This window comes from Garra rufa, chromosome 17, assembly GCF_049309525.1.
Source record: "Garra rufa chromosome 17, GarRuf1.0, whole genome shotgun sequence".
In the NCBI taxonomy this organism is placed as follows: Eukaryota; Metazoa; Chordata; class Actinopteri; order Cypriniformes; family Cyprinidae; genus Garra; species Garra rufa.
This window is the reverse complement of record NC_133377.1, coordinates 40,958,968-40,972,324: the sequence shown is the minus strand read 5'-3', so window position 1 is coordinate 40,972,324 and position 13,357 is coordinate 40,958,968.

Here is a 13,357-nt window from a genome sequence, read left to right as displayed (position 1 = left end):
CGCTTCTCCTCTTCACCAGGAGCTGGCGACAACAGCACGTTTAAAAAAAAAAAAGGATTTGTCATTGAATTATTATACATGTATTATATAATACATTCAAGAGATTCCAATAGTGAAACAAGCCTTTATTAATTGAGACACTGGCTCTTTCATTTATATATATTTTTAAAATATTTTGTTCAAATATAGACTTAAGCAATGAACATTCTGTCAGAACCACTAGAAAATTACGTCGTTTTGTTTAGATTTCTAATCCTTTTTTTCTTTAGAATCGTGATCTCTAATTTATAAAAGAAAATAGTTTTTCAATTTATCCAGAATCATGTTTATTACCGCATATAATTAATTAAAACAGAAGTTTAATTTCATAAAGTACAAGTTCATATCAAAATGCACCTACATTTTTTTGGAATCCGTTTTTTTTTTTTTTTTTTTTGAATAAAATACTATTTTCTCCTATTTATTTCATCGAGGATTTCTTTAAAAAAGTTTAAAAATCTCGTCTGGTTCTCGTGAACTCGTGAATATTTAGCTATGTTGAAAATCTTTGTGTGTTTATGTATTTGGTTAATAGTTTGACTTCCATTTTAATGACTTTTAAATCATTTCTGCATTCTGTAGTTAATTTTAATTCGATCCTCATTTTATTTAAAAATGTAGAAATATTCAGTGTTGTTTACTGATTAATATGATGTCATAAAAACCACATATGTGACCCTGGCCCACAAAACCAGTCATAAGGGTCAATTTTTTTTTTTTAAATTGTGATTTATACATCATCTGAAAGCTGAATAAATAAGCTTTTCATAGGATATGACAATATTTGGCAAAAAAAAATCTAAATATTGAGAAAATCACCTTTAAGTTGTCTAAATGAAGTTCTTAGCAATGCATAGCACTAACTAAAAAATAAAGTTTTGATATATATATACGGTAGGAAATGTGCAAAATATCTTCATGGAACATGATTTTTACGTAATCCTACGGATTTTTGGCATAAAAGAAAAAAATGATCATTTTGACCCATACAATGTATTTTGGTCTATTGCTACAAATATACCTGTGCTACTTAGGATTTTTTTTAGACTGTTTATACTTTACCTCCCCATGTGTTATATCTAAACTTGATTTATTACTTTTATAGGTAAGTGTATAATTGTGCACACACATGCAATAGGTCAGTGAGACAAGTCCCAAGTGCCAACATTTGCAATTGCAAGCTTTATTAAAGAAAAAAAAAAAGCATGTACACACTAATGAAAGAAGCATTTGACAAAATTTTTTTCATTTTTTTTTCTTAATTATCAAGATATATTATGATAGAAGAGCTATACTCAGAATTGCTTGGACAAATGTATCATCTTACAGACAGATGAAATGCTGATGTAAAACTGTGATTATGCAATGTATGTTCTCATACTGCGCTGAATGAAGAAGGCTGTTCTCTGGTTGTATATTAAAATGGCATACAATTTTGGTAAAAAATCGTTGCTCCCCCCCCCCATTTTTTGTTTAAGAATGTTTGTAACTCCTCTAGGCTCTTAATACTAGTTTCCGTATCATTCTTAATTTTGTTCTCGGCCCAGACAGCTTTAGAGAGCCTTACTTCTCCTGTATAGTTGTAGCAGCAAAATGCCATCCACTTGTGAGAGGGAATGTTCACTCTCTTATTCAGTTTATTGCTGGAAGGCAAAGCTCCAGTCAACACGTAGGCTAAGGTCGTCTCGTTCTTCTGGTCACGGCAGTATTTATCCATGATACCTTTCATGTCTTGTTCTTTGCGAATCCAAATGCCTTTCTCTAAGTTGCTCTTCTGTGGAATGCTGTTGGTGAGAGTGAACGTAGATTCAGCGGTTTCTCTGTCAGCTGCGAAACGGACTGAAAATAAGTGACCGGGACTAACGTTTTGTGAGTTATTGTAGTAGTCTCCAGTGGTCGCCTGTTCGATGAATGGCTCATGGATCTCAGGACCTTCAGGTTCAAGCTAAAGAACAAATAATAATAAAAGAAACACAGTCAAAAAGAAGTAAAGCAACTATTCTGCTTCATATTTAAGCTAGCAAATATATGAAGCATTTCCATGCTACATTTGAGTCATTGTAAGAAACATCACCTGCGATTCGGACATCCAAGGAATCTTAGTTAAATTATTGTTTTCTTGTGTTCCGGTGTATCTGTAAGCTGAGAAAACAGGAATCTTCCTTGTTGTGTCGTAGAAGGTTACATACTTTATGCTGTTCTCATATCGTTGACAGATTATTTTATAATTATTGTTAAATGTAGTTGAATCATCCAGAATGCCAGGAATAACCGGAGGCGTTTCATTGAAAAAAAAGGCACCACATTTTCTGAATTCATCTACAAGTTCAGATGAGATGCTTGAAAATCCAAGAACCAGCAGCAGCACGGAGGCGCTCACGACAAACAGCCTCATCTTCCCTTCAAACGAGAATGTCGTTTTTTTGTGTCTCTATTTGGACTTAAATGCCCCTCTCTAACACATAGAGATTGTTTTGTAGCAGGAACAATATTTATAAACCTTTTATTCACACACACACAATCTCACACATCTATAATCTGAAAACGTAGGTCACACTTTCTGAGAAACTGAGTCAGCAAACATAAGTGGTAAGTTTTCTTTCACACCTTTTGACCTGTGAAATGGCCAAAAACCCCATGCATCCTTTCTCGTATCTCACGGTCTGATGCTTTTCATGGTTATTATCATTAAATCAAACTTGAAAAACATTTTGTTTATTGAAATAAAAGAGAACTAAATATACACTCTTAGAAATAAAGGTGCAGAAAAGGTTGTTCACAGCGATGCCATAGAATTGATTCACAAAGAAACATTTAGTCAAAGGTTCTTTAAAGAACCATCTCTTTCTGTCATGAAACAGAACCACTATCCAAATGTGAGTGAATAAAGCTCCAGCAATAATGACAGCAGATAACTGAAGAAGTGAGAAGTGCAGAATATCCGGCAGTGCAGGTGCAGAGTTATCTAGAATGTGCCGGGAATAAACTGTTTGAATAAACAGAAGGCAGGGCCAACCACGACAAGACGAACTAAGGAGAACTAGAACTAACAGAGAGCAAGACACGACATGAGAAACAATGATCTGACAACTCTCCACAAAAACGCCAGCCAGATATAGGCAGCACAAATGAGCTACACCTGTGATACACACAGACAGACAGACAGACAGACAGTACCCCTTCCCCTAAGAGAACCTCCTGGTGCCCCCAGAGGAACTTACCTGGCAATTGTAATCATTGATAAAAGAGTGATCCAATATGTCCTTTGCAGGTACCCAACTCCTCTTCTCAGGCCCTTAACCTACCACCAACTACTGGAATCCGCGTCCCCTCCACCTAGAGTCCAGAATACGGTTCACCAAATAAACAGGTTCCCTATCTTTGAGTCTAGCGGTGGGGGAACAAGGGTTTGCAGATTAAGGGTAGCATGAAAAACGAGCTTTAATTTAAAAACATGAAAAACGAAATGAATCCTCCTGTGCAGCCTTTGATACTGTTTGCCACTCTGTACTTCTTGCTCGTCTATCTGCTACACTGGTGCTGCTCTTCAGTGGCTAACTTCATATCTATCAGATAGACAGCAATTCGTTAGGGTAGATAACAATAGATCTCGCACGATTTCCCATGGTGTCCCCCAAGGTTCTGTACTTGGTCCACTTTTATTTCTCATTTACGTACTGCCACTAGGTCAAATCATCAGACGTCATGGTCTCAGTTTTCATAGTTACGCTGATGATATTCAAATCTAGTTTACAGTTCAACCCGACTCACTTTGTCCACCACTTTCTATTGTTTCCTGTCTTCAAGAACTTAAAACCTGGATGTCTGATAACTTCTTACAACTAAATGCAGATAAAATGGAAATTATACTCATTGGTCATAAATCACAGCATTCCTCCCAGCATGACATCTTCATAGATATCAATGGTGTCAAGATTAGACCCTCAACAACTGTGAAAAATTTGGGAATATTGTTTGACTAGATCTAGCAATGATAACTTGCTTGTTGTGGCCAAGTATAAACTCTCTACGGTGGGTGGTAGGGCTTTCTGTATTATAGGCCCTAAGCTCTGGAATATGCTGCCCCATAATATTCGGGCTACCTCCTTGTTCCAGATCTTTAAGTCTCAACTTATAACACATCTATTCGATGTATCTAAATAACTTTTCCCTTTCTGCTTCTCATGTTTCCATCTTCCATCTGTATGCATTAGCTCAAATATACTTAGACTTTTTCTAAGTAAGTATACTTAAATGTCATTTTAAGGGGAGACACTGCAGGAAAAAATGCCCAGTTTGAGATTTTGGGCTTTTTATTATTTCATAAAGTGATCTTTTAGACTAGTGGAAAGAAATGACCCAAGAGACACTGTTAAGTGTTTCTTTTATAGCACTTTATCCATTTGTGTCAATGATTTCAATTACAATCCATATTTTTAAAGGCTGTTTTCACAAAATGATTTTTTTCTCCTACACTGAGCCATAAATCACCACTTCAGTAGCACTTACACACACCAAACTTTACATTTTTAATCCCTGCTATATCCTGAAGGGTTTTACAGAGGGATTTGTTCATATATAATTTGCTTGATTTTATACATTTTATTCCCCCAAAATTGTAAAAAAATAATAATAATAATAAATAAAAAAATACATTGTTTTCTGTTTGTTCTAATTTTTTTATGAATAATGGAGTGACAAAATGAGACCCAAAATTCCCTCTGTAAAAACATTTGACTCCAATATGTCAAAAAAATTAAACAAGAATTTTAAAACTGACTTCATTCAGTGTTTAGATTTGTGTACTAGAAATGTTTGCAAATTACCACATATTTTATTAAATAGTGCCTCATTTGCATATTTAAACCTTACATTTTTGCAAGTAAGGTGATAACTATTAGCTATTTTTTACCCTATACACCTGCAGTGTCTCACCTTAATTTTATTTCTGACATTTATAAAAAGCACATTTATAAGAAGTACATAAAAAGTAGACTGAAAGTATAGTTTCCTATTTTTAGTTTAAAAGAAGTCTAATAACAAACTTGAATAAACTTAGATTGTAAAGTGTAATTTATTGCTGCGATCAAAGCTTTAGTGTGACATGATCCTTCAGAAATCATTCTAATATGCTGATTAATAAATGCAGCCTTGGGCACAGAAGAGACTTTATTAAATACATTTTAAAATCATACCCCCGGTTTCACAGACAAGGCTTAAGCCTAGTCTAAGACTAAAATGTAAGTCTGAGTTGTTTCAACTGAAAGAAACGTCTAGGTTACGTAGGTAACCCTCGTTCCCTGAAGGAGGGAACGGAGACGTTACATATGGGAATTCGCTTAGAATCCAATCATCTCTGAGCCTTATACAAAAGGCAAATGAAAATTGGCGAGTGGCATTTGCATGACGCGCCACGCCCCGTACATACGGGTATAAATAGTGACGTCATGCGCCAGTCAGACAGGTTCTTCGCTGAGGAGCCGGCATCAGCGCAACGACAGGGACGTGGCAGGGAATGTAGCGTCCCCGTTCCCTCCTTCAGGGAACGAGGGTTACCTACGTAACCTAGACATTCCCCTTCAGTCGAATCACTTCGACGTTACATATGGGAACAGACCCTATGGAACAAGCCACGTCCCTGGCGCCTCGTTACGCAACGACCACGTGCCGGCAGGCGGACGTGTCAACAGGTGGAACGTTAACGTAACCCTCCCAATGCCCTGGGCCCCGAACTTAAAAAGGGGGGCCACAGGGATGCCAGAAACTGAAGCAGGGGTTGGGGGGGCGGAGACATGAAATCTGACCATGTGAAAATAAAGTAATTCAATATATCCATACGGATTTTAGGGATATACGAGGGAAACAGAGACCTTCTGGTTGACCTCTGGAGAAATGTAGAGAAAGTAGCCACAACCTGCGGGGCGAAGGAGACCCGGCAGGAGCGCAGTCAAGAACTACTCCGCATCTAGCCCTGACTGCGGGGCATGGAGGACCCAGGTTCGCCGGAGGGAACATACTGGGAAATGGCGCTGTTAAAATGGCGCAGCAAGCCGACACTAGCCGTCCTCCCGGTCACCTGTCAGAACTCGGGAGGAAACGGCCTCTACGCGGAGTTTGTAAAACCTGGCGAAGGTATTGGGTGTCGCCCAGCCGGCAGCTCTGCAAATGTCCGCTAATGAGGCGCCATGTGCCAACGCATAGGAAGATGCAACACTCCGTGTGGAGTGGGCGTGCAAGCCTAAGGGGCAAGGCTCTCCCTGGTATAAGTAAGACAGGGAGATGGCGTCTACCACCCAATGCGCCAACCTCTGTTTGGAGACAGCATTCCCTTTCTGCTGACCTCCAAAGCAGACGAAGAGCTGCTCGGTGTGTCTAAAGTGTCGAGTATGGTCTACGTAGGTGCGCAGAGCACGGACTGGACACAACAACGCAATAGCTGGGTCTACCTCCTCCAAGGGCAGAGCTTGCAGGTTCACCACCTGATCGCGGAAAGGCGTGGTGGGAACCTTGGGCACATAGCCGGGCCGGGGTCTCAGGATGACGTGAGAATCGCCGGGCCCGAACTCAAGGCACGCTTCATCGACAGAGAAAGCTTGTAGATCCCCCACCCTCTTGATGGAGGCCAACGCAGTCAGGAGCGCTGTCTTTAATGACAGAAATTTAAGGTCAACTGAGGCGAGTGGCTCAAAGGGAGGTCCCCGCAGGCCCTGGAGGGCGACGGAGAGGTCCCAAGAGGGTATGAGGCGCGGTCTGGGAGGATTAACCCTCCTAGCGCCTCTGAGGAACCTCACGACCAGAGGGTGCTTACCTAGGGATGATCCATCCACTGCATCGTGATGAGCAGCAATAGCGGCAACATACACTTTGAGAGTCGAAGGGGACAGCCTGCGCTCCAACTTCTCTTGCAGGAAGGAAAGCACTACTGCAATCGTGCATCTCTGTGGGTCTTGTCCTCGTGAGGAACACCAGTCGACGAACAGACCCCACCTCAGTGCGTACGCTTGCCTTGTGGAGGGGGCTCGGGACTGAGTGATGGTTTCTATCACGGCCTGTGGAAGGCCGGCGAGGTCTGAAGCGTCCCGTCCAGGAGCCAGACATGCAGGTTCCATAGATCGGGACGTGGGTGCCAGATTGTGCCCATCCCCTGAGAAAGAAGGTCCTTCCTCAAGGGGATTTTCCAGGGAGGGGCTGCCGCGAGGGAAATGAGTTCTGGGAACCAGGTCCTGGCAGGCCAGTATGGGGCGACCAGGAGAACCTGCTCCTCGTCCTCCCTGATCTTGCACAGGGTCTGTGCAAGGAGGCTCACTGGGGGAAAGGCGTACTTGGGCCCCGGAGGCCAGCTGTGAGCCAGAGCGTCCCTACCGAGGGATACCTCGTTGAGGGAGAAGAACTGCTGGCAGTGGGAGGATTCGCCGAAATGACTCCAAATCAGCTGGACTGTCTCGGGGTGGAGTCGCCATTCTCCGGGGAGGGTGGACTGCCGTGAGAGCTGATCGGCTGCACGGTTGAGTTCCCCAGGAATGTGAATGGCTCGTAGCGATTTCAGCCACGTTTGACTCCAGAGGAGCAGACGGCGGGCGAGTTGTGACATGCGACGGGAGCGGAGACCGCCCTGACGGTTGATGTAGGCCACAGTCGCAGTGCTGTCGGTATGAACAAGCACGTGCTTCTGACGCAACGTCGGTCGGAAGCGACGAAGGGCCAGAAGCACAGCCAGCAACTCGAGGCAATTGATGTGCCACTGCAGTCGAGGTCCTGTCCAGGAGCCCGAAGCTGCTTGCCCATTGCACACAGCACCCCAACCCGTGGTAGAGGCATCCGTGTAAACCACGATGTGCCTGGACACCTGCCCCAGGGGTACTCCGGCCTGGAGGAAGGCAGGGTCTGACCATGGGCTAAAAAGGCGGCGACACTGCGGGGAGACGCCAATCCGGAGTGTGCCACGGTGCCATGCCCGTCTCGGGACTCGGTCGTGAAGCCAGTGCTGGAGCGGTCTCATATGAAGCAAGCCCAGCGGCGTGACCGCGGCCGCAGCTGCCATATGCCCCAGGAGCCTCTGAAATATCTTTAGAGGAACCGCTGTCTCGTGCCTGAATAACTCTAGACATCTCAGCACCGACTGAGCGCACTCGTTGGTGAGACGGGCTGTCATGGAGACCGAGTCCAGCTCCACGCCGAGAAAAGAGATCCTCTGCACTGGGGAGAGTTTGCTCTTTTCTCGGTTGACCTGAAGGCCCAGATGGCTGAGGTGCTGAAGCACCAGGTCCCTCTGGTCACATAGCGCTTCTCGAGAGTGGGCTATCAGAAGCCAATCGTCGAGATAGTTGAGGATGCGGAAACCCGACAGCCAAAGAGGGGCCAGGGCCGCTTCCGCAAATTTGGTGAAAACGCGGGGAGAGAGGGACAGGCCAAATGGGAGGACCTTGTACTGATATGCTCGACCCTCGAACGCAAACCGAAGAAAGGGCCTGTGGCGAGGAAGAATCGAGACATGGAAGTATGCGTCCTTCAGGTCGATGGCTGCAAACCAATCCTGGGGACGAATGCATGTGAGCATGCGCTTCGTCGTAAGCATCTTGAACGGCAGCCTGAGAAGGGACCGATTCAGGACTCTGAGATCCAGGATGGGTCTTAACCCACCACTCTTTTTGGGCACGATGAAGTAAGGACTGTAAAACCCTGACCTCATCTCGGCTGGAGGGACAAGCTCGATCGCATCCTTCGCCAGTAGGGCTGCGACTTCTGCACGCAGGACAGCGGCGTGGGTGTCTGAATGGACACGAGTGTGATGGACACCTCTGTACCTGGGCGGAGCTTTGACGAACTGAATTGCATAGCCGAGACGTACCGTCCGTATCAACCACCGCGAGGGGCTGGGAAGCTGAAGCCAGGCTCCCAAGCGCCTCGACAGGGGTGTCAAGGGAACGTTGACCGACGTGACCGTGGTGGGGCAGCCTGAGGGGGGAACAGGGAGAGGAGACAAGCTGCTCTGAGCAGGGCCTACCTTCTTCCCAGGTTCCCGCGCTGGCGATAGACAGCTCCGCATCCGGCTCCGAGAGGGCATCCTGGTGCCGCCCGGAACGGGAACACGGGGCCGAGGCCCCGGAGGTGGAGAAAACTGCTCTTTTAATGAAGTTGTGGGTACCCGTGGGCCGGCGGCAGCGTCAAAGTGCACAACAACCCCCGGCCCTCCACCGGGAGCGGGGACGTCGATGTTATCGTCCCCTGAAGAACAATCCTCTCCACCTCCGGGTTGCCCGCGTCAGGGACGTTTCGCGGCTCTTTTGCAGGTGTTCTTTGCTGGTCCCTGAGAGGCGGGCGGCGCCCCTCGCCCTCGGCGACGAGCAGAGGGGGGCTGGGCCACCGGCTGAGGGATGGGTTTAGACTCGCGGCGGGGCAGGATGTGTTGGATGGCCTCCCTCTGCTTTTGGACTGCTGAGAACTGCTGGGCGAAGTCCTCGACAGTGTCGCCGAAGAGGGAGTGTCGCTCCACTCTGGGAGACGGGAGCGTCGAGAAAGCGGGCCTTGTCGACATCTGCCATCTGGGCCAGAGTGAGCCATAGGTGTCGCTCCTGGACCACGGCTGTGGACATCACCTGACCAAGGGAACGCGCCATGACCTTCGTGGCCCGTAAGATGAAGTCGGTGGCGGCGCGGAGTTCTTCCATAACCCCCTGGTCGGGACCACCCTCGTGCAGCTGTTTCAGGGCCTGGGCCTGATAAACCTGGAGTATCGCCATAGCATGCAGGGCGGTGGCGGCCTGTCCAGCGGCGTGATAAACGCGGCCCGCAAGAGCGGACGAACGCTCACACGCCCTGGACGGGAGATGCGGACGATCCCGCCAGGTGGCAGCGCCACGCGGGCACAAGTGTACCGCTACAGCGCGCTCGACCTGGGGAATCGCTGCATACCCCCTGGCCGCCCCGGCTCCTCTCCCCTCGCCACCCTCGAGGGCCGTGATGAAAAGGGGGCCCGCCAGGATTTCGTCAGCTCCTCGTGCATCTCCGGGAAGAATGGGACCGAGGGAGAGCGTGGTGGGGCAGCGGGAGCCCTCCCCAAGAACCAATCATCCAGCCTAGAGGGATCGGCCAGAGGCGCTTGGGGCACCTCCAAACCGATCCCCCTGGCGGCCCGGAGAAGCATAGTCGACAGCTCGACGTCCACATCAGATGGAGCGGCCACCTCTGCAGGGGGCCGCGCCGCCGCTGCGTCCGTCTCGCCGCCAGACTCTCCCTCTGATGCTGCGGTCGACATCTCATCCTCCGCAGGAGCACCGAAGGAGACGCTCAGCCCGCTGGGCGGGGAAGCGTACTGCTGCGGGAACTCGACGGGACCACGCTGTGTGTCAGAAGACCGCAGGGCTTTCTGGGCCGGCGGTGCCTTCTGCACGGTGACTCTTAAGTCCCCCCGCACCTCGCCGCGGTGGCTCAACGACGGACCGCGAGAGGAAGACGGGGGGAGCCGCCTCGCGAACGAGCGGCGGGACTTCAGGGTGGTCATGGTCATGCATTCACAATGAATGCATTCACCATCCATGAACGCTGCCTCAGCGTGCTCACTCCCCAAACACGTGAGGCAGTGTTCATGTCCGTCCGCGGGAGGGAGGAAACTACCGCATCCTGAAGCGCACGGTCGAAAAGCCATTCTGAAAAGAACGTCTTTCGACCGCAAGAAATTGCTCTTTTAGCTCCCGGTCTGCCCAGGGAAAAACCGCGGGGCGCTGTGCACTCGATGGGGCTTTGCGCTGGAAAAGCAGAGCGGCTGTTTGGCCGTGAAAACGGCAGCCCGCAGGAGATCGCTGACGGCTGCCACACAATACTCTTTTAGTTTGGCAGCACGTCAGGAGAGAGAGCAGGAACTCTTTAGAAGAACTCTTTTGAAGATTGATTTGATTTGATTGCGAGAAAGACTCAGCAGGCTCAACATCAGACGGATCTGAAGCGAAGAAGCTGTCTGACTGGCGCATGACGTCGTTATTTATACCCGTATGTACGGGGCGTGGTGCGGCGCGTCATGCAAATGCCACTCGCCAATTTTCATTGGCCTTCTGTATAAGGCTCAGAGATGATTGGATTCTTTTTACATTTCTTTTTTTTTTTTTTTTTTTTTTTTATTACATTTTTCAATAAAACAACAGTGGTACTGGTATCTCGTAGCAACAAGTACAGTCGTTTTTGTTATACATTCAAATGCATACAAATGTTTAGAAACAAAGACATAAATAAAAGGAAATTATAAACCAAATTTAGAAAGACATAGTCACTGAGTATCCTCAAGAAAGTTCCAAAGGGAGGACCAGATGCGCCAGAACACCTCGGATCTTTGATGTAAATCATAAGTTAATTTTTCCAGTGGTAAAAATGTGGCCGCCTGACTTAGCCACATATTGACTGAAGGTATCTGAGTAGTTGACCATAATAATAGTATACATTTTTTGGCTAAATATATACAAAAATTCAATACACATTCTTTATCACGATCAAGACACAGTTCCACTGTACAATTAAGAAGGTATACTTTTGGTGACAAATCAAAAGTCTTTGCAATTATTTTTTGAATAATTTTGTGAATCTCTTTCCAGTACATTTTGATTTTGTCGCAGTCCCAAAATACATGCATCACTGTGCCAATGTCTGCCTTACATTTAAAACATAGCTGAGAACAATTGGGAAATATTCTGTGGAGGCGAACTGGGGTTAGATAAATCCTGTGAATACATTTATAATTTTGTTCATGAACCGAAATTGAAGTACTTTTGGGATAGATATTTGAGCAGACAGATAGCCATTCCTCATCACTAAAAATAGACCCCAAGTCCTTTTTCCATATCACCCTTAAAGAGTCAAAGGTTGAAGGACCAATATTAGACAGCAATGTATATAATTCAGAGATCTTTTTTTTAAGTGTACATGAAGACAAAAGCAGTTTTTCTATTTCAGTAAGATCAAATTGTATATTAACTTCTTTTAACTGTAACTCTAAAAAATGTCGAATTTGAAGGAATTTATAAAAATCTTTACTGGGGAGACTAAATTCCTGTCTTAGCTCCTGAAATGATCTTATTTGGCCATCATCGAATAAGTGACCCAATTCCGATACTCCTCTTGACCTCCAAGTCAAAAGGCCAATATTCTGTATGGGAGTGGGAAAATCAGGATTGAGCGTAATTGGAGACTTAAGAGACAACTTATTTGGGATGGATAAATATTTCTTAACATCCCTCCACACCAAAAGAGTATTTGTTACTGTAAAAATACTAGTCAGATGTTGAATTTTTTGTTCATTATGAATAAATGGTAGGGAGCCTAACAGCCTGGGAAAGCATCTTGTGGATTCAATCCCAACCCAGCGTGAATCAAATCTGTAAATAAACCAACTTAACATGTGCTTAATTTGTGAAGCCCAAAAGTATAATTGTAAATTGGGTAGTGAAACCCCACCCAATTCCTTTGGTTTCATCAAAAGTGAAAGTTTAAGTCTGGGTTTCTTGTGATTCCAAATATACTTTGAAATTGAAGAATTAATCCTCTTAAAAAAGTTCTTATTTAGGTAGCATGGCAGATTCTGGAATAGAAAGTTTAATCTCGGAAGAATGTTCATTCGTATAACATTGATCCTGCCAAAAAAAGAATTTGGAAGGTTTGACCAATCTGATAAATTCTGATTAATTTTTGTAATTAAAGGGGAATAATTAGCTTTAAAGAGGTCTTCCAAATTGGGAGTAATATTAATTCCTAAATACTGAAATCCAGAAAGTGCAAGACGAAAGGGTGATTTTGAAATGTCTTCAGAGGGAGCATGCATATATAAAGCTTGAGATTTGTCCAGATTAATCTTGTACCCTGAAAAGTTACTATATTTTTCAATTACTGTAAGAATTACATCGGTAGAGGTGTCAGGTAATTTAAGATACAATAAAACATCGTCTGCGTACAAAGATATACGATGTTCCTCTAGACCTATTTTGATACCATGTATGCTACTATTAGTTCTCACAGCAACCGCCAGTGGTTCAATAACCAGAGAGAATAACAAAGGCGAAAGAGGACAGCCTTGACGACAGCCTCTGCTTACTGAAAATCTATTAGACAACATTCTATTAGTGTTAACCTGGGCAATAGGATTAGAATATAGGCGTTTAATTAAATCAATAAAATTAGATCCTAACTGTATTTTATCTAAGACTGCAAAAAGAAAAGGCCATTCCACCCTATCAAACGCTTTTTCGGCGTCTAGGGATACAATAAAAGCAGATTCCTTGGTAAAATTTAAATGATCTATAATATTTAGAACTCTTCGGATATTGTCTGAACCGTA